This window comes from Cryptomeria japonica, chromosome 8 (assembly GCF_030272615.1).
Source record: "Cryptomeria japonica chromosome 8, Sugi_1.0, whole genome shotgun sequence".
NCBI lineage: Eukaryota > Viridiplantae > Streptophyta > Pinopsida > Cupressales > Cupressaceae > Cryptomeria > Cryptomeria japonica.
The window spans coordinates 378,325,517-378,348,139 of NC_081412.1; the positions used below are offsets into that span (position 1 = coordinate 378,325,517).

The 22,623-nt window shown below is 41.7% G+C and overlaps 1 protein-coding gene across 4 annotated transcripts in view; it reads right to left on the reverse strand.

Annotated features, from left to right (window-relative positions):
* LOC131062658 (uncharacterized) overlaps window positions 1-22,623 on the reverse strand; it is a 314,377-nt gene that overhangs the window by 230,056 nt on the left and 61,698 nt on the right. The window lies entirely within an intron of this gene.

Genomic DNA, 22,623 nt, shown 5'->3' on the forward strand with positions numbered 1-22,623 from the left:
GGTGATTGTTTAAACAAAAATGCATGCATACATATATATACATACATGTTTCTATATGTACGCACATACACACAAATATACTTTTGTTCATTGTGCCACAGGTTTGAATGCTAACACTACTAAACACACACACACATATATCTCTGTGTATATATACATGTGTGTGTGTATTACAATATATATGTGTGTAGCCGATATTGGCAATGTGATGGTTAAGTTGTTGTGTTGTTGTTCTCGCCATCAAGAGTCAAACCCCAATGGGTGGTATTGTTGAATGTTTCTATTAGAGATCAGGTCCCCCGTTTGTGACCTCACCAATTCATAGCTCCAAGTCAAAAGCATTTACCCCTTTATATATATGTTTGTGTGTGTACATACACCACACACACACATTAATGGAATAGAGATCTAAAGTCTATATGAGTAGTGTTAGCAGTCAAACATGTGGCACAATGAACAAAAGCCTGTAAGCAGCAGAATGAGGAACAAGACAATGTTTCCCTATTATATTTGTTGTGTGTGCTGGTGTTGCATTTCTAAATATTTTTAAGATGTATTCATGTAAAAACCCTTACTGAAATTTGCCTTTGTTACCAATTTTGTTATCAATTGTTTGCATTATTCTAAGCATGTAGATACTTGGCTTGCACATGTTTTTGTTTCAGATTTTGCAGATATGAGAAATATTTTATTTTTCTGATATTTACTTTCAAATTATAGAGCAGAATACTTTAACAGTGCAGAAAATAAGAGGGGACTCTTGTGCAATGAATCACACATTACCATTCAATAATAACTGAAATATATAGCAGAAATTACAGAACTTCTGATCTCTTTTACATAGAAAATAGAAGACTCAGTTGTTACAGAATGGAAGGTACAATTTCTGAGCAAGGTTACATATGAGCTGCCAGCAATTCATTCTCTTTGGAGGATGGTATTGTTACCAATTGGTTTTCCACCCTTGCCGAATGCTACATTCAGCAAACCATTGACACACGGGATCTCCTTCAAGTTGTGGGTAACCTGTAATGAAAGAGAACCTCCAAGGAAGGCTGGCTCCTTTACTAACTTGCTAAAACTCTACTCCTAAACTACTGACTTTGCTGAGGAAAGAGGAAGAAATGCTTGTAAAATGAAACCTATATTACCCTTTTTGGTGATGCACCTAGATAAAATCAGACCTAGGTTTGTTGTTTTTAACTCACAATTTCTTATAAAAAGCTTTAACTTGCACAACTTTCAGGTTTTGTACACTCCTTGCTTCATCATTTCACAGATAGAATAGCCTATATTGCTACTTTAGAAGGAAAAAGAAAATAGTTTTCACAACAAAACAGCCCTATATCAGCTTCTCACAATCTACAACCAGCATAAGAATATATCTTTTCTATTCATGATTGTTTACTTGACACATGCTTTGAAGGTTTCATCACAAAACACAATAAAACATATGCACCAAAGTATCAACATAACATAAAACAACCCATATGAAGGAAAAATCTGATTTTTATTGATAAAAGGGATTCTTATAGCAGTATAAATCTGGAAATGATACTGTTTGCCTTGGTAAAACTGAATTTACAATGCTAAACATATCTGAAGATGAGTTACAAGTATAATCTTATTGCTTGAAAGAGCTTAAGATAGCTACAATGCTGAGCAAAAGAAAGCAAGAACTAACTTTTTTGCAAAGGAAGAACTGTGCTTTATAGACAGCATCAGCTATTTACATCATACTTTAACATTAAATGCCAAGAATAAAGAAGAAAAGAGAAGAAGGAGAACTTGATTAGGCTGGGATCCCATGGAGGGGGGGCTTCCTAAGAAATAGAGTTGGAGCTGCCAAGATTTTTTTTTTAAATTTTAAAGCTGTTGGTCCCATGAATTTTGTAGTGTAGTTCAGCTTAAAAATTTAAACTGGTGATCTCATGAATATAATACCTTTTGTCTTCTATACTATGTGCATGATAAAAACAAGTAAAAATAATTCATTTCCCTCCAAAACTATTTTTTAATAGAAATTAAACTTAGACGTTTGACGAGTGGCAGATAACATCCTAAGCTGGTGGGGGAATTTCTAGCCCCACCCCTTTTTCACCCACTCAAATTTGCAGGCCTAAAAAGTAGGGGCTCCTATTTTTTTGGAAAAGATTCCAAATAATCCCACAGCACAAAAAAAAATTCTTCATGGGACTACCTCTTCCTTAAAAATAGAGCTTAAGCCCCCCTCATGGGACCCCTGCCTTACTTGACATTCACTCTTTGGGTCGTCCAACTCCTCCTCTCCTACTTTTAAGGCTTGAAAACTGCTCCAAAAGGGTGTTTTGATGAAGAAAAACCTTTACCTTATACTGGTCCATGGATAAAGTTTTCAATTTTGCTCCTAGATGCTTGGGAAAGACCTTGAAAAGGTCTCCAACTGCCCCTATATCTTCTCCACCAGCTGGACAGCTCGCCAATCTCCTCCTAGATATCCTCCTCATGCTGCAATAACTGTCCTTTTTGTCCTCAACCTCCTGAGGGTCGGATGCAACTATTTTTGGGTCATAAAGTGCTCCCACACTGCCTCAAACTGAACAATAGTGGCCTCAATCTGTTCCTTACATGTGTACATATCCATAAAGGACATTTCCACATGTGAAAATGACACCTATGATTCATAACTCTGTTGCTTCCTGTTGTGTGTTATGCACACCTCACCCCATCTTTTACGGGGACCCCTCCCCCCCCATTTTTGTCTGTCTGAATGAGGGAGAGCATTCATTAAGCCAAACCCCCCATGGTTGCAGTCTGCCCGGTTAAGAGGGAGAGGATCGACCTTTCAAAAGCTGATAGGATGTTGAGTAATCCCCTATGAAGCCCGAATAGGAATGGTCAGGAGATGACCAAGGGTGAATTTCGACCTTTGTGACCATTTTGCAAACCTAGACTAAAATCTAAACTCGGCAGTTTCTCACATTCTATGAGAAATTGAAGCTATAACAAGTTCATGCATAAACCCCCAATTTCATCACGAAACTCTCATCAAGCAAAATCGCGAGGTAAGGAGAATCTCAATGTTCATCTATGTTGGTTGAAAATTTTGTACACTTGGAAGAAATATACAAAATTGTGGTTTTAACCACAGCACACGAGTAAAAACTCTCCTAATTAAGGGAAGGCTCCCCCTATCTAACTAAAACTGAAATAAAAACAGGATGGGACAGCAGTCTTCCTTCTTTCTTCAAGAAAGACAATATCCTTTTCTCTTCACAGAAAAGGATAGCGATTGAAAATGAACAGCAGTAACTACTTTCAAGTGAAATGAGAGAAAGGAAATGAAGTTTCCTGAAAGCGCAAAGACTTCCGTCACTTCCTTCGGGACGGGACAGCAATATCAAGCTCAAAGACTTGACTATTGGAAGTCCTATCTACCCTTTGCTATATTAAATTTTTACAATGAATAAAAAATAACAGCTCAAAGACTGGAATAATCTATTCTTTTAACACAAAGACAAGAACTAATGCAAGCTCAAAGACTTGCTGCTATTTCTTATCAAACAATAATTTTCCCTCAAGAATAGACGCAAGCTCAAAGACTTGCTGCTCCTTCTAGAGATTTTCCTATTTTAATTAATCTTCTCTACTTGCAGCTCAAAGACTTCAAATCAGATTGGACTAAGCTCCTTTAGAAACACTTTGCATAGAAGAAATAAAAAGATTCAAACTCAAACATGTAGCTCAAAGACTCAAAACTTGAGTAATCCTTCTTTCTTATTCTTCAAAACCTTCAATTCACATACATAAGCTCAAAGACTTCTTGCTGTAAATTTGGCAGAGTTTTTGCTTGCTTTCCAAAAGATGATAATTACAATGGACCTCTCAAGTATTTATAGAAGAGGAGCCTTGAGAAAAAGGTGGGAGGATCCTAACTAACTTGAGAGATTCTCTCAACCACCAAGACTCATTTAATAAATAACTGAGACTTCATTAATTAACTAAGAGTTACTCTAACTAACTAAGACTTATTCCAACTACAGTCCTAATCGAACACAACTTGTAGTTGCCTTACATGTAATTACAAAAGTGCAAGTAATGTGTAACTTGCATTTTACAAAAATTACTTTTACATGTAGCTTGTCAAAACAAAATTACAACTAAAGATTACAAAAGAGGGAAAATTCAACTAAGTGTTGAAAAACACTTAAGTTGCATTTTGTGAAGACACGAATCTTTGAAATTTCCGGATGCTTGCTTGTAGTTCCTCGGGATTCGGTTCATGGGTGTTCTTAGCAACAACCATAGTCTTCACAATAGTGTCGTGACAGCGGAGGAGCACAAAATTGTCTTTATCTAGGATAGACTGGATCTCGTGCAAAAAGGCTTGGTGTTTCATCAATGCTTGAATTGAAGCTGCTGAGAATTGTTCGCTCATCCATTCATTATGAATCCTCATCTGTAAATCAGCAAGAACCTCTTCTTCTGGAATCAGCTCTCCATCCTGACTTACTATATTGCAAGAGGCCCTTTCACAATGTGAGACAATACCTCGATAGATTTCTTCCCAGAATCTCCTTGCATCACTGATCTCCTCAATGAGGGATTTAAGAACAAGGGTCTTGTTTTCCATGAGTTCCTCAAATTCCAAGTACATGACTCTGGAAGAGATGATGGCGTGCTCTTGCAAAATACTCAGCTGTTGTTGGGGCATGGTACGCCAGATTGCCAGACTTTTCTCAACACTTTCCAGATTCTTTTTGAAAGTGTTAGAAGTCTGATCCAATTTCTCCTCAATGGTTTCCAACTTAGACATTATTTGAAAAATTTCTTTTACCACTTGAATACATTGATCATGAAGTTGATCAACCTAGGAATCCAGTGCTTGTACTTTCTGAGCAGCCCTTTCCACTCCACGAATCGATTCTTGGGAACCAGAAGAACCTATGGAGTTACTCCCTTCAGTAGCAGGTTTTGTGATTTTATGAATGGCTGCCATGAGCTGTCGGTTTTCTTCTTCTAGCTTGTCTTTCTTTGCAAGAAGATCGTCACACCTTTGCACTAGTGAAGCAACAAAAAACTGAGCATCATGTTTAATGACCTCATGTGTTTGCTTGCCCAATTCTACCTTTGTAACCTTATAATCAGCAGCTGACATTTCATCAAGTGGTTTATCTGCAATAGGTTCCACAATTTCAGCTACTTTCATCTTGTTGCTATCAACAGTTACCCTAGAGATAGTCTTCACCTTCTTAGCAACTTTGGATATGGACTGTTTGAGTTGCTGGTAGTCAAAGGCATCAGGTGAGATCTCTTGCTTCTTTCTTTTCGGGGTGAAAGAACTAAGCCATGGAGGCAAAGTCATCAACTCACTTCCAGTAGTAGCCATAGGCAAAGGAGAAGCAGTTTCTGTTTGAATTACCGTGGTCACCCTGGGAGGAATATCTGTTTGAATAGCGACCACAGTTTGCTTAGTTACCAATGGACATGAAGATTGCCTCATGAATTCTTCAAAACTAGAAGTGGAAGTATCGATTTCTGATAACTGAATGCAAGTGGGATTATCTTCAGGAACTTTCAACACACTTTTTCGTTGTTGATCAGGAGAAGGCTTGTATGCTGAAATGGGAACTGCATTCTGAGGAGACTCATCTATGAGCAAATTAGGAGGAGAAAGAGGCGTCTCAATGGAAACTGGAGGAATGACCTCGTGAGGCGAGTCTGAAACTGGAGACCTAGGCGCATTGTTAGATTGCTGCCCCTCTTCTGGATTATCCAGATCGATCACCCGACCATGGAATTGTGATTTCTCCTTCCCACGAGTAGTCGTCTCCTCAGGAGGAAGCACTACTGCACGACTAACTCATAACTTGATCCTTGTGCCTGAAGATGCAGCACCCTCCTTGTTATCAATCTGAATCTCAGACTTCCGTCCAAGAGGCCCTGTAGAATCATCTTCTTTACCAACCTTGATTTTGATAAGTCTAACAGCATTACTTTTCAGCCATGCGCTAGTGTTGGCCAAGATAGGCTGAAATCTATCAAGGATGGAGACGCACTCCTTGTGTGACCATTGGATCAAAGGAAGTGGAGCTTCCTCAACCCTTCGTGAAATGTATTCAAGATCAAGTATATGCCCATCATCGATCATCCCTTGTGGGATATCCGCCAAGTTCAAGTCAACAATTTGCTCAATAGTGAGCCTGCAGTAATCCATCTTCAGAACTTCGACTTCCGTGCGGAGATCTACCCAGATGTCTTCAATGCGATGAACATGCACAAAGGATTTCTTGATCTTCTCCTTCATACCTCTATAATCAAAATCAGCTCTAGGTTTGAACCTCTTAAGCTTGATTTCCTGCAATTCAACCTCCATGGCCTTAGCCTTCACAGATGTGACAAGGGAGTATCGACCAATTTTCAATGGGTTTGTGCTAGAGATCCCCATTCCAACCTTGTGTCTAGCAGACTGAAAAGTATGAACAGCCATGATCTGTCTTCCCAACTCCATAAGAATTATCTTATCGGTTGGGTATCTTGGAAGCATGTATGGTTGTCCATCATAGCATCCAATCCTTATATAGGTGAAGGTGGTAAATTGCAGGAATAAACACCCATACTCAGACACCTTGACCCATGCCTCATCTGATACTCTTTTGTTTCTGAGATCCACGTCAAACTGACACATGAAATATCCGAAGAATGCATCTTGGACTCTTCTGAAATGCAGTCTGCTAGGTTTCAATGGCAACTGGTCATAATATTCCCAAACTGGTATAAGCGAGCGATTACCCTTGGTAGAAAGACCTGGAAAGTGTCTAAGTGACGCTGCTAAATATACCAAATAAGAATTCATGAAGAAGGTCATAGTGGAAGGAACTGCTGCAAGTTGTTCGCAAAAAGCATCGCTGATGATTTCACCCCATGAAATGTGATGCGACTGCCGTATGAACATAATGAATTGATACATCCATGGCTCAAAGACATTAGAGTGCTCAAGGCCCATCATCCTGCTGAGAAGAGTGATGGTGTCTCCTATCTCCCACTTGAAATCACAACGGTACAACTTTGCCCATCTTGAGAAGGAAGGACGAGGCTCTTGGATCCATCTATTGATGTGTCGCTTGCAATCTTTTTCCCTTTTCACATAATACTTTGCTGCACTTTCTTTGGTGATTTCCTTATAAACAGGTGCAGGAGGTATTTTGAAGACCTTCTCGATTGTATCCGCATCAAGACGAATTATAGCTTCACCATCATCATTTTTGATGACTCTTGACTCTTTGTCAAAATTATGGGCGCATGCAAGAACAAACTCAGGTTCTAGGGCAGCCACTGGGAAAGAAGATGCATGATGGATATGGCTGTCCAACAGCTGCTGCAAGTTGTTATCCTGTGGATCTTCTACCCTGTGAATGAATTCTGCCATATCAACATGCCCTATTTCCGTGTCCCTGATGCGATCCAAAGGAGAAGAAACCTGGGAAGGTGCAACCTCATTCTGGTATTTGTCATATTGATATTTCATTTTCTTTGGAGTTGGCGATGCCGGCAAATCTGACATTGATTGTGAACCTGGAATGCTATGATGAAGACTTAAAAGAGTTAAGGCAACATCATAATCAACTGCAAATATCATTCTTTCTTCTTCAAATGGGTAAAACTTTGATCTCTGAATTTCACGGTTTTGTGAGAGGAAGAGGGGAGATATGTAGAAATGGGAAAATCTTGACTTTGACCAATTTCGGATCTTGGGAGAATTTTCGCAAGTATACAAGTTGGAAAGGACATACATGCAATCGGGGTTAAAAACCCGAATACAAGTACACTTGTAAATTCGAAAATGGAGAAATGGACGAAAAATGGGATTTTGACTTGCGGGAAATGATGGAAATGGAAAGTACGGATATGGGGAACGTGAATGAATAGAAACGGGAATATCCGGGAAAGTCATTTTTATGAAAATGGGAAGAACTCTTCAACATGTAATTCGGTTTTTAAAACCCGAATTTGCAAGGGAGGGGTATTTCACACTTTTCAAGCTTGGAATTTTAACCAAAAATGATTAAATTCCTTAATTGTAGGGGAAGGACAAAAATTTCCAGCGAACTTGTAATTGAGATTAAAAATCCCGAATACAAGTTAAGAGGGAATTTTGAGAAGAACAATGCAATTCAACAATTGCATTTCAAGGGGAAGATTTCTTTCAAGAAAACCAAATTTTTTGGGGGAAGAACATCACATGCCAAAAAATGTAACTAAAAACGAAAAATAAAGAAAACAAGAAAATAATAAAATGAAGAGAAGAAAGGAAGGAGAACATACCTTTCTTAAAAATGCAAAATGCTTCTCCAATAATGCAACAATTCTTGAGATGAAGAAGCAAAACCGGAATATCAAACCCTTATCACGTTTTTTGTAAAAATGCCCCAAATATAGCAGCAATCTTAAACTTGGAGGACCAAAATGCCAATGAGAGTGTGCATCCAAGCAAAACGCCTAAGGTAGAGGAAGAAGGAATGATCCAAATGATTGAAAACGCTGCCAAAGGGAGAAAACGTGGGCAAAGGAAATCACGTGGCCACCATAATAAACTCCAACGGCATCATTAAATGGTGCGAAAACCTCTCACCCTCCACGCCTAGGAAGAAGACAAAACACTTAAGGAGACTGCAAATTTATGAAGTAAAAACGCCCAAAATGTGGGTTTAAAGAACCACGTTTTTTGCTGATTTAGCTCCAAAAACCAGTCAATATAACCTCCATTTGGCATGAAAGATGTTGATGATTGCATGAAAATAGGGTAGAAGCAAAAACGCCTTCCTTCCCTAAAAAATCTCCACAAAAAATTGCTTTGAAATCTTCAACAAATCAATTTTGCATGAAAATCGGGTTTTGGGAGACACATGACAAGTTCGATTTGTCCAAAATGAAGCAAATCGGGTTTTAGATAGAAAATAACAAGTTCGATTTTCACTTTTCCCATTTTCATGTCAAAATCGGGTTTTTTAAGACAAATAGCAAGTTTAATTTTTCACTTTTTCACTCATCAAGCCAAAATCGGGTTTTTTTGCACAAATGACAAGTTTAAAATTGTCCAAAAATGCACTTTCATGTCAAAATCGGGTTTTTTGGAGCAAACTGCAAGTTTAAAAATACTTGTAAAAGGGAAATAAAATCCCTACAACAAGTTAAAAACACTTGCACATATGTAATGGGGATTTAAAATCCCTATTACATGTGAAAACCATTAAAGTAGGGGTTTTTTGAACAAACTGCAAGTTTACTTGCAGTTGAGCCAAAAAATCCCTATTTTAACTAAAAATGACCAAAAAACAATAAAAAGATAAAAACATTAAAGGGGAAACTTAAAATAAATTACAAGTGACATATTTAAAATAAAAGTGCACATGTAATTGATCAAAAATTCCGCTACAAAGACCATAACAATGAATATCATTAAAACTTGCAGTTTGAAGAAAATTCTCCACCTGCAGTCTGGGTTTTAAAACCCGAAATTGAAAGAAAGGCATAGCAAATGAACCCAGAATTGGACAAAATTCGAAACGTAGTTCGAGAATGGACTGAGGATCAAGCCAGTCCAAGGATTAGTCGAAATTCTGCCTCGGGAAGCATGCCATAGAGTAAAAATTTCCATTTTTTCATAAAAATTTCACCGTAGTGGTCCTTAATTTTTGGAAACAAAAATGAGGACAACAATCTAAGCAATGTAGAATCTCACAAAATAGCTCATAGGCCGAAACTTTCCCAGTTCAAATCGTGCCAAACCATCCTTACTTGCCGAAATGGGAGAAGGAGACAAATTCACGTTTTCGCCCCATAGGCCGCAAAATTATTAAACTTCACAAAGGTGCCTTCTACGCCAAAAACTTCAAAGAGTTTAAAACTCACAAAATGGTGTTTAAGCCGAAAGGTAGAAGACAACTCAACCAATCGCCTTCCAAGCCGAAAACATAAAGCTCTCAAGATCATGCCTCAAGCCGAAAAGGAGGCAAACAAGGTAGTAATTAGTCAAATTCAAGCAAAAAGGCTTTGCAGACCGAATATGACTTAAGCCTCCAAAAAGCGGCTTCTTAGCCGAAATTAAATGAAAAGAGGTAAAACTTGCAAAGAAGGCTTGTAAGCCGAAAAGCATTAAAGAAAAAATCGCACATTTCAGGCTTTTGGGCCGAAATTGAAGGACTTAGCCAAAATGCCGGAAAGAGATAACAAGTTTGCAAAAATGGCAAATAGCTCGAAAATCATCGTGAACTAGGCCGAAAAGCATTAAAATGTTCATATCGTGCAAAAGTTCTTTTTCGGCCGAAATATGAGAGTCGTGATTTTCTTTTCTTGTTTCCTCCATTTAGCCGAGAGGAGACCAATCTCCAAACTTGCAAACTCGGTCAGTAAACCAAAAATAAAAAAAATAAAACTTCAACTTGTGAAATGATGTTTAACTGAAACACTCTATTTGCTCGAAAATCTTCATTTGGCCTAAAACCAACAACAAAAAAATCGCGATAACCTTCAGTAGGACGAAAACAATAGGAAAGAAGAGTTAAGTTTGCAAAATCCTTCATAAGGCCGAAATGGCAAAGAAAGCGTCCAAAGCAAGAATCACGTAAAGTCTTCTAATCTGTCGAAAAGACTACAGAATTCCAACTCGCAAAATAAGCACTTGCTCGATAATCACCAAAACAACAAAATCGCGCCATTTCCCATTTTAGGCCGAAATGCAAACTAAAGGCTCACATATTCATCTAAGAGGCCGAAATCTTCTTAGGACCCGAAATCAAGAAATCGCACATTTAGTTTCTTTTGGCTGAAAGGAAGCGAAAGTCAAATCTCCCAAAATCGCACATTCTAGTCAAATAGGCCGAAATTCACAAGGGGGGCATGGCGATTTGAAACAAATCATTCACCTATCAAATAAAAATCGTGCAGAGAGATTAAATTTGCCAAAATTGAAGGGTGGTATTAAAATGGAGTAGTCGGCCGGAAGAGAAGGCGAAGACATTTTATAAATTTAAAAAACAACTCGCAATTCACCTCTCAGGCCTGAATTTCGTCTAAGTTAGAGAGCGAATCAAGACGAGGAATCAAGATTTCATGTATGAAGAGATGGATTTAAAAGATACATCTCACAAAGAGCTTCTCAAGCCCAAACTTCAACGAGACGAAGCCAAACGTTATAAGATGAAATATTTGTCAAATTAATTTAAATTAGTTTTTGAAATGATTGATTCATAAATGAAATTGATTATTCGCAGATCAAAGCCTGCGCTGGAAGAACCAGGAGAAGGCCTGAAATGTCAGGCAGATGCGATCGCGGCCAGGCGTTGGAAGCTGGAGAAGATGCAGGAGCGTGAGATTGGAACCAAGCATTGGGAAGCGCATCATCACCTGAATGACAAAGTTAAAGGCCACCACCTAAACCACAGAGTTGAAATCCACCAGCGCAATTAAAGACCGAAGAACACTCTGAATGCTACCAAATTATGCATTCTCAGAAGAATACACAGCTGGATTTAATTCCAGAAATTCAGTTTCTAAAAAAAACTGAAATTGTTTAATGTAAAACTGCTTGTGGGCCCCACTTAAGATATTTTGAAACAAAGGGGAAACAAGTCAGTTGTGGATAACTATTCCCAACCACCAGAAGGACCGAATTAATGCCAAGGAGTTGTAGGCAGTTGAGATAGTGGTTGAAGGGATAACTATGAATTAAGTGGGTATGGGCAGCCTTATTTTGTGGAATAAATCAGGAACCTTGAATGCAATCCATCCTGGCCACCGGTTCAAATTGTAAATCTATAAAAGGCAGAGGCCTTTCTTGTGTAAAGGGTTAGATTTTTGAGTTAGATAGTTAGACTCTAGTTAGGCTGTTAGATTTCAGTTTTCAGATTAGGAGTAGAGTAGAACTGCTGCAGAAATTGTTGTAATAGGCAGCTGAAATCAATATATGGACATTGATTTGATGTTTATCATTTTGGTTTTAGTTTGTTTGCATGGTTTCTTTCAGATGGTTAATATTAGAGTGTAGGGATTTTAATGGTAAAGTGTGGAGGGGTATTTGATGCATTTCAGGTTCATACCATTGGTGGCCTGCTGATTGTAGGTCACCATGCATGGTTAGTCTGAACCCAAACTGTGCTTAGTTCAACTGCAGGTGTTTGTCTTAGGCTGCGCCAGAATTGGGTGCCTAAATGAATGTCTCCGGTCTGAAAATCCTTCATCCCTTGGAGATTGTACAGTTCTTGTCTAGTTGTGAGTGTATCTCTGGCAAAAACAAGAATCTGTTTATCGAAATCTGCCTACCCACTACATCAACTGTTATCATCACTATCCTTAGGTTTCCTAAACCCTTCCTTTTTGATTTTATTTCACAGTCCGAGAATTGCAGCAGACCATCTTGTTGCAGGTCATTGTTTGCCACATACGGGTAAACGATTAAATGTAGAAAGCAAATGCACAGAACATAATGGAAATATATTAAAGAACCAGTCTCTGTATTAATTCAACAGTCCATGTACATCAAGTGCTTATAACATCACACCCAGATACGACTATCATGATGCTACTTCGAAGGAAAGGTATGCAATATATAATACCCGAAGGGGTGCGACCAACCGTCGCGTCCAACTTCCCTTCGGGAAGACTAACTGACTGTCATAACCCATAATTACCGACGACAACATAACATAATGATTATTCCCGACAACATCATCCCCCCAAAGAAAAGAAGTTGTCTCCAGACGACTTAATACAAAATAGAGATGATGTTCATACATTAAACAGAATCAAGGTATAGAAGAAGAAGGGGGTTGAGGGGGCATCCCTGAAGGAGGTAGTTGCACTGCAGATGAAGAAGATGTAGGAACTGCTGACGCCAGTCGAGCCCGGAACTCCTACACCTGCTGCATCCTTGCCTGAAAACCCTTTTCTGCTACCACCCGATGCTCAAGTGCGGATTTCACCATTATTGCTTCTACAAGTTCTTTTTTTCCTTGAAATCAAAGTCCTCCTGTGCCTAAACCAAACTTGTCGGCAAAACACGTTTTTTAGTCTCAGCCTCCACCAACTGCCACTCAAATGGTACTGTCTCCCTAGCCAATTTGTCCTCGATAGCCACCCGCGCTGCCCTCTCGACATCCAACTCCTAGGTATGCTGAACTAAGTCTCACGCTACTACTGCCTCCAACCTGGTGGTCAGCTCCTCCCGAGCCCTCTATGCATCCACCAAGGCAACCTCACGTCCAGCCAAGACATACTCCGAGTTCCTCAAAGCGTACCGTTCATGCCTGGAAGTGGCCACAACCTTCTGGCACAAAGGCTAGGCGACGCCTCAAATCCTCCATCACACTCCCCAAAGGCTGAAAACTGAACTAAATAACTCCCCGGTGCCGTACGACTTAGCGTTCTTGGAATGCCTTCCCTCAAACTCTGTTTGTTTGCAACCTCCAAATCCATCTCCCTCTACGGCTTATGGCTTCCCCGCCAATGCTTAGCTTCAGGCTTCTTTCTCACAGTACGGAACAACCCCAACACTTATCGTGACTTCTCCGATGCCCTTCGCCCAACTCAAAAAGTGTATTGTAGCTCAAAAATAAATTGAGGGTTTGGGGGCAGTGCCCCCAGCGGGGTCGAGGGGCAGCTCCCCTCGCAGGGTCCGAGGGGAGCGTAGGGCAGTGCCCCTGCTGCCAACACCAATTTACCACCTTCAGAACCACACGGAAGTCCATGGTGCACACCATTTTTGTTATATTTTAAGATGCCAAAAACCTTCTTCTCCACTCTAATTTTTCCAGCATCCTGACTCCAGACTCCATCGAATGATTTTTCAATCTAGTCATCGTTTTTTTTTTCACATGCCATCACCACCGTTTATCTTTGTCGCGCTTCCTTTCACCCTCTTTTAAACCGCCATTGCCGTGCTCCTTCAGGCCTACGGTTTGTAATGTCCCGAGTCCGTACAGAGGTTATCTGTCGTACGGTGGAGTGAACCCGTACGGTGGCTGAGCCGTACGACGACTGGGGTCACCCGAAGGCTTGGTGTCGTACGGTGATTGGTCTATCGTACGGTGGCTGGGAAGGTCGTACGGTGGATGAATACCCGCTGAGTTTCGCCCTCAGAGGCCGGTGACCTCCATCAACGGTGGTCCCGAGTCCGTACAGAGGTTATTTGTCGTACGGTGGAGTGAACCCGTACGGTGGCTGAGCCGTACGACGACTGGGGTCACCTGAAGGCTTGGTGTCGTACGGTGATTGGTCTATCGTACGGTGGTTGGGAAGGTCATACGGTGGATGAATACCCGTTGAGTTTCGGCCTCAGAGGTCGGTGACCTCCATCAACGGTGGTGCACCGTACGGTGTCCCACCGCACGGTGGTCGATCGTCGTGGTTCCACTGCGTGCAGTGGGACACCGTAAGGTGGTCCCACCACCACTTGCAAAAAATATATATTTATTCATTTATTTTTATTTTCTTTTCAAATTTTTTTTTCTTTTCTTTTTATTTCAATTTTTTTTCCTAATCTAATTGTCTAGAGAGTCTTCGTCTTGGGTCCCGTGCCTTTGGGATCGCCCTTCATCCTTCTCGGTTTGCCGCACCCGAGAGTCTCCCGCTTTGGTCCTATGCCTCTCGAGTCGCCTGCCCGGCCTCTCAGGTCCCCTGCGCGCTTCTCGTGGTAGGGTTTCAATTTTAGACCCGTTGATGGCAAGTCTATTTTCAATGGCCATCCGAAGACCTGGAACCATAAATTCTATAGGGACCACGGTCTCCTTCTTGTACATAAGAAGAAGAAGAAGAATAAAGATTTTGAAGGCTGCGGCCTTCCACACAGGGTTCCAATCGTTGCCGACACGAATGATCTTGGGATTATCTGCGTCATCGAGGTTTGTCTCCTTCAATTTTACCTCTTGATACATGATGGGTTCTTCCTTCGAAAACTGGTGTGCGGTGGTGTCACTCACATGGGCGTCTCCCTTCCAATATTCTCTATATTCCGACAGGTACATCTCCTCTGTTACTTGCTCTAGTTCCTCTACTTCAAGCCTGTAGCTCTAGAACATTTTGTAATCCTCCATCTGCCAGTGGAAGAGCCTGTTCAATGACCCTGTCTCATCCTCAGAGCACTCTCCTAGTTTGAGAATCCCTTCATCGTTGGGCTCCCTGCAGCCCCGTCCTTTGTTCCTCAGGTCACCTTCTCCTTCACCCTCCGATTCCGAAGATGATGCCAGTTCCTCACTAACCAACTGCGTCCCAAGGTCTATGATAAACTTCCTTCCTCCATTCTCCATAGACAAAGTGTTCTTCCAGTTGTGGGTGGCCTTGGCTGCCACCAACCACCCTCTCCCTAAGATCGCATCATACCCTTTTTTCTTTAGTGGGATTACCACGAAGTCCAGTATGAAGGCTTGCACCCCGATGGTAACTTGTTGGCCCATCAGTGTCCCGATGGGTTTGATTCCATGTTGATCTGCTCCCAGCAGATTGAACGTAGGTGGTCACAGCATTGGCTTCCCCAACTTCCGCCAGGTTTCTTCTGGAAGAACATTCACTCCCAATCCACCATCGACAATGGTATCGGTTAGAATGGTGCCAAGGATGCCCATCTCCACAATAGTCGAGTTCCTTCCACTATTAACTGCCAGCAGCCTGGGGTCTATTGCAGACCCCCCAGGAACATCTGTGTGGTGGTTGGTATTGGTGCGTGGTTGGGAGAGATTATTTAGCAACGCCGTTCGTAATTGAGGAATCGTCTGGGGGAGGTCGTGTACCTTCACAGGCACCTCCGGTTTTAAAATTTGATTTAGTATAGCCTCCTCCGCCTCCGGTCGGCTGGAAGTACCCATCGTACCCTTCGCCTTTGCCCCCTCTCGTATCTCTTTCTCAATTTCTTCTCGTGCTTCCCGTACCCTTCGCTTCTTCGTCTCCGGGTCTGGGCACATTGCTTGTCTGGCTTGGGCGTGGGTTATGGCCAGCACTTACTCTTCTTTGGTTTCCTCGATATTGAGCAAGTTGACGCCGGACTTCGGGCAGGTGGCATCTTCGTGGTCTCGCGGTCCGCACCATTTGCATAAATATTGTGTGGCCTCTCCCTTCGGGCAATCTTGGGCGAAGTGCCCCCACTGGCTGCACGCTCTGCATTGTATCATCAGTCGGCCTTTGGGATCGTATTGGATCCGGCTCCTGTATTGTTATTATTGTTTCGTCCTCCCCACTGGTTATCTCGATAGCCTCCCAATGTTGCATTGTTGTTCTCCTGGGAGCTGTCGGTACCGCCCGATGTAGTTGGTTGTTCCTGTGTAAGCAATACTTGTTGGTTTCATGTTTTCATGTTGTATGGGCACTCCTTGATGGAGTGTTCCATCACTTGGCAAATCTTGCAAAAGGCCTTCTTCGAACAAGTACCCTTCGTATGTCCTTCCTCTTTGCACTCCGTGCACCATACATCCCCTTCGGTCCGACCCATGCTTCTCATTGCTTTAAATTCTCTCCTCATTCGCTCCATGTCTTTCTGGAGCACTTGCACTTTTTTGCCGGACTAGCCATCGCTGCTGCTTCCCTCGGAAGAGTCATCATCCTCGGATGAGCTATCCTTCTTCTTTTTCTTCTTGGATGTCTTGGTCTCGCTCTCGAGATCCATCGCTCTATTATATGCATCTTCATACGAGGTTGGTGGAACAATTTTCATCTTCTTCCGGAGGGAGTGTTTCAGTCCCTCCACGAACCATCTCTTTTTCAACCCATTTGGTGGTTGACTCTCCATTTTCCCCAACAATTCCTTGAGCCGCCGACTATAGGCTCAGAACGTCTCGTTCTTGGTCTCGCGGTCCGTGCCATTTGCATAAATATTGTGTGGCCTCTCCCTTCGGGCAATCTCGGGCGAAGTGCCCCCACTGGCTGCACGCTCTGCATTGTATCATCAGTCGACCTTTGGGATCGTATTGGATCCGGCTCCTGTATTGTTATTATTGTTTCGTCCTCCCCACTGGTTATCTCGATAGCCTCCCGATGTTGCATTGTTGTTCTCCTGGGAGCTGTCGGTACCGCCCGATGTAGTTGGTTGTTCCTATGTAAGCAATACTTGTTGGTTTCGTGTTTTCATGTTGTATGGGCACTCCTTGATGGAGTGTTCCATCACTTGGCAAATCTTGCAAAAGGCCTTCTTCAAACAAGTACCCTTCGTATGTCCTTCCTCTTTGCACTCCGTGCACCATACATCCCCTTCGGTCCGACCCGTGCTTCTCATTGCTTTAAATTCTCTCCTCATTCGCTCCATGTCTTTCTAGAGCACTTGCACTTTTTTGCCAGACTAGCCATCGCTGCTGCTTCCCTCGGAAGAGTCATCATCCTCAGACGAGCTATCCTTCTTCTTTTTCTTCTTGGATGTCTTGGTCTCGCTCTCGAGATCCATCGCTCTATTATATGCATCTTCATACGACGTTGGTGGAACAATTTTCATCTTCTTCCGGAGGGAGTTTTTCAGTCCCTCCACGAACCATCTCTTTTTCAACCCATCTGGTGGTTGACTCTCCATTTTCCCCAACAATTCCTTGAGCCGCCGACTATAGGCTCAGACCGTCTCGTTCTTGTTCTACTTTGTGCCATAGATTTCAACTACTATTTCATTGTCATCTCTGAGGAGGCGGAACTCTATCTCGAACTCCTTCTTCAAGTTGGGCCATGTGCTGACTTTGGCCTTATCCATATCGGAGTACCAGTTGATGGCCACTCCCCTTAAGGTTGTTGGAAATTGTGTTACCCATTCGTCATGGTCGATAACACCGTTCGCTGACCATATAGTTTCGCAAGTGCGGCAATGGCGGACGGGATCTTCCTTCCCGTCGCCGTTGAACTTCGGCAGCTTCTGCTTACTTGCCATCCCACCGCTGGGTCTTGCTCTTCCAGTGCCTTGTGTGCTAGTACCTGGTGATCCTCCACCTCCGCCTCCTGCACCTGACCCTCCAATCGTGGGTCCTCCGGAGAAGGTTGCTGACCCCGAACCGAACAAATTGCCTCCCATATGGTACCCTTGTGCTCCCCCGGCACCTTCGGCCGTACCGTCACCTTCGGTCATCTCCCTTCGGTTGGTTGTCTCCCTCCGGTTGTCCTCCGAAATGGACAAGTTCTTTAATAGGTCTCTGGTAACGTCGATCAAGTTTAGACTTCGTCTTGTTTGTTCCACCAACTCTTCACCTTCTTACCCTATGGTAGTATTCTGGTGAACTATAGTGCTCTCCTTCAGCACCCTCCGTGACTCCTAGGTTTCCTTCGAGCAACCCTACGACATTATAGAGAGTATAATTCTCTCCGTCTATCTCTGCCTCTGCAACCTCCGTGACACCTCCTGGGTTCTCTTCGGCAACTCTTCGGTCGGTCGTCCCTCGGCAAGCTGCCTTAACCTACGCCTTCGTTCTATCCGCTATCTGTGATTCAACGCTCTTTGTGCCACTTCCCATTCGTCACTTTGTATCTTTTTATTTTTGTCCTTATTTAGTATATTGGGCATAAATTACTTTCGTACATAGCAAGCACACACCATGTACACAAAACAAAAAAAATAAATTATTATTTTCCCCTTCGGCCACAATTTATGTCAAGGTTCAATTTCCCCTTCGTCTCTTGCCATCACGCTCTGCGTCCCAACGACGATTGTTTTCTTCGTACTATCGGAGGACCTGTTGGCGTCGCTCCTCACGGGCAATCTCCTCCAGGCGGGTTCGTTGTGCCAGTGATGCCTGTGCAAGCAACCGAGGGAGGTGGTTCATCAACTGATTCGCTACGGGGCTAACTTCCAATGCGGTCCACATGACACTGGGATTTCAGCCTCCGTGGCCTCTGTTCGGACGTAGGTCTCGATGGCCGCCTGAAGCAGGATTGAGAATTCCCTCGTTGCAGTGTCCTCTCCGTCGTAGAGTTTCATTTGTGCGTCATCGGCCTCTGGGTTAATCTCACCAACGGGTAGGCCCATCGTGTCCGTACGCCATCCGCTCCTTCCTTTCCCGAGTATGTCTAAGCAACGGCGCCAGATGTTTGCCACATATGGGTAAACGATTAAATGCAGAAAGTAAATGCACAAAACATAATGGAAATATATTAAAGAACTAGTCTCTGTATTAATTCAACAGTCCATGTACATCAAGTGCTTATAGCATCACACCTAGATACGACTATCATGATGCTACTTCGAAGGAAAGGTATGCAATACATAATACCCGAAGGGGTGCGACCAACCGTTGCATCCAACTGCCCTTCGGGAAGACTAACTGACTGCCGTAACCCATAATTACCGACAACAACAGAACATAATATGACAACATAACATAATGATTATTCCCGACAACAGTCATAAGACCCCTTGTGCTCCCTGCAAATCACATCAATCACTAAGTTATCCTGCAGTCAAGAACTGACATTTGGAACCTTGAGGTTGTCCCCTTTGATCGATTAAAAGCAGCATTAGGGCTTCCTTACACAAGAGAGGATAGGATACTCGGTGAGATCATTCTATTCTACGTTGGCCGGATAGAGTTGCAGCGATGCGATTTTAGACACGTCAACACTTCTGCACTTCATGACCCTTTCAGTTGTCCTCAATATGCTATTGATCTCATGCCTCACTTTTGACACATAAGCTGTCCTCATGATGAACTGTCATGCCTTGTCTACGGACCTGTTTTGGAAATCTTCTACCTCTTTATTGATGATTTTATTACCTGCCACTTGCCTTTAGGATAAACCCTTTCACTATTTCATTAGTCAATCATATAATAATACTGTCTCAACTATCATGGTTCGCTGCAAAAGCAATTTATGGTGGGATGCATCCTCGTTCTTAAGGTAGAATCAACATTGTTGTGGTACAAATTTTCCTTCCTTACTATGGTTGTCATTTGACTGCCCTCTCTATTCTCCATCACTGTCATAGCACATTCCATGCACATAACTGTCATGTAAGGCTTGTCGACTACCTAGTATGTCATTGAGTTGTTCGTTCTTACTCAAAACTTTGCCTTACTGCTAAAAGCTACAAGGACACTAATTATTCAATCATGGATTGTCATTTGGAATAGCCCTTCTACAAAACCATTTCACCTTGAGCAATTTAAACAATCCATTAGAATAGAGTAAGCATAAACAATACTTCTCATATCTTTTGTCCACTATGATCTGCATCTCTTCTTGTAGCAGACATTTGCTGTATACTCATCACAATATACATTTTTGCTCTTAAAACCCCCTGTAACTCCTCTTCATGCATTGTCATGATACACTATCCTCATGGTTCTCTTCACTTCTTGCAGGTACTTCATTGACTATGCTCTTCATAAGACTGTCCTTCACGGACTTATGCACCAATTTGTCATATTGGTGCACGTAAATATGCTTCACAAGTGCTAGCAGACCTTATTGCCACAACTTCTATCCCATTATCCTCTTTGCTTTTCTCCATAGCAGTGATAAAGGTTTGCATGTATGACCCATACTTGTTTGATCCATCATGTCTCAAGGTCTGTCTCTTTTTTTCCTTATTGTCATGCCTTACTGTCATGTAATTGTTATATATGTACCTTATCAGCCTTAAATGACTGTATTGACTGGCTTTGACTACTTTGCTAGGGTCTTTAGGATTGTGTTATCAATCTGTTTGCTCGGGAAACTATGTTATTCACAGTGCTTGCTCCAAAAAGCCTCTACTACTATCTTATTAGCCTTTTTCCACCATATATAACTGCCCTTTTGTCATGTAGACTTCTGCCCACTGTGCCTTGGAAGGACTGCCATGGTAGAGATCCTATCATCATTTGCCACTTTTCTTGCTTATCACTATATCTGCAGTTGTAACGGACCTCTTCTCTCTTCTTGGACCTCATATTTAGGGGTTGTCTTGGTGAATAAGAGATAAAGACTACTAGGCACCCAATGCCTTTATCACCGTCATGGTCTCTTCTCTGATTAGCACTCTTTTGACTGTGTTTCCAACATTAACACTTAACCTATGCTCTCAAACACCTTCATACTGTCATGCTGGAGTATGATATTGTTCCTCTTCAGACACCATGCTGCTATATACAATGATTTCTACTCTTAATGTTCCTTGTTCATCACTGACATGATTTGAGCACACATGCCTTGAGAAAAGCCTTTGAGGGTAATGATTTGATGGATGAAATCTTTCTACTCTTCTTTTGCTATCACACATGGCTCTTGGACTGCACCTGTGTGTGGAGACTACTCTTGAATGTTTAAGACTGTTCTTTTTATGCATTTGCTGCTGTTTTTCAATCTTCTCTGTCATATTTCTGCATTCCTTCATCAAGTTAAGGCTGAGTTTTCTCTCATTCAATTGGTATGTGAAGGTTTGGATAATAACAAATGTCTCAACCACTTCAATGCAACAGCAAAAGATACATCATATTATATTTGCGAATATTCTCAATTCAGCTTCAACAACATTTCTTTATGAAGTCATTGTCATTTGGCATGGAAGGACTTGTTCGTATTGACTTTCTTGCCTTTTCTCACTATTTGTTAACTCACTGCTAATATCTTTTACTGTTGTAGAAGATTGTCCTTTTCATCAACTCAGGAAACTTTCTTTGAAAAGTCACTCTCTTTTCATAAGAGCTTGAACTCTTTGGCACAAGTTCATGGCTTTTATTATTAGAATATCATTTCTTTATTTCCTTGGCTACTCTGTCTTGATTTTGTCTATGCCAGTCCCTTTTGTTCTTGCTCATGAAGCCCTTGACTGTCCTTTCTCATGTCTTTTATAATCTACCTCTATCAATATGGTTCGTAGGCTTCTTAATGTTTATGTCATATATATTCTTTGGCTGTTTCTTAACCCTTGCATGACAGAAGTTGGAGCATCCAGCAATCTAATATCCCTTAAAATCCCAACATATGGTGGATACAGACTTGGAAGTTCAAATGCAAAGGGTACAAAGTTCACTCCAAGCATCACAAAAAGAGAACTTGCGGGAACAACCTGTGTACCATTTATGACAGAAATAAGACGAGTAATTATTAAGACATCTTGTAACCACTTCTGGGTTAAAAGTTGTGCCAAACCCACACAAAACTTGTGCTTCATCACTGTTTGCAAAAACAATACATACATGATCAACTACAATATCCCAAGGCTTCTTTTGGTGCCTTGTTACATAGAAAACATTACTTGGTACAAATGTTTGACATTGAAACATAAAATCAACATTCTGGACAACGTTTTGGTCTCCATACACAGGCATGCCTTTCATAGAAATGTATAAATCTGAAGTTTACAAAACAATCCCTAATACCCATGAACTGATATATAGGGATCTTTGAGAGCTAATTAGCATACCTGGTATCCGAGAAAATTCACACGCAGGCCTGGAATGTGGGAATTTTTCCTTCATTTTCTGCAGAATGGTCAAAATCCCAAATAAGAATATGCTGCTCCCATGCCAAAAATGGTGGATAACTCTTCCAATTCCCCTTTCAACGTGCCATGAATCCCTCCTTGATGGCTGCAACATGGGGTTTGATTCATCAAAACTCTTTTCAACGTGCCTGATTTTTTGCATCATCCTCTCCTCAAAATCTGCAACATGGTGACTTTACACTTTTTCTTCTTGCAATGTGCCCATT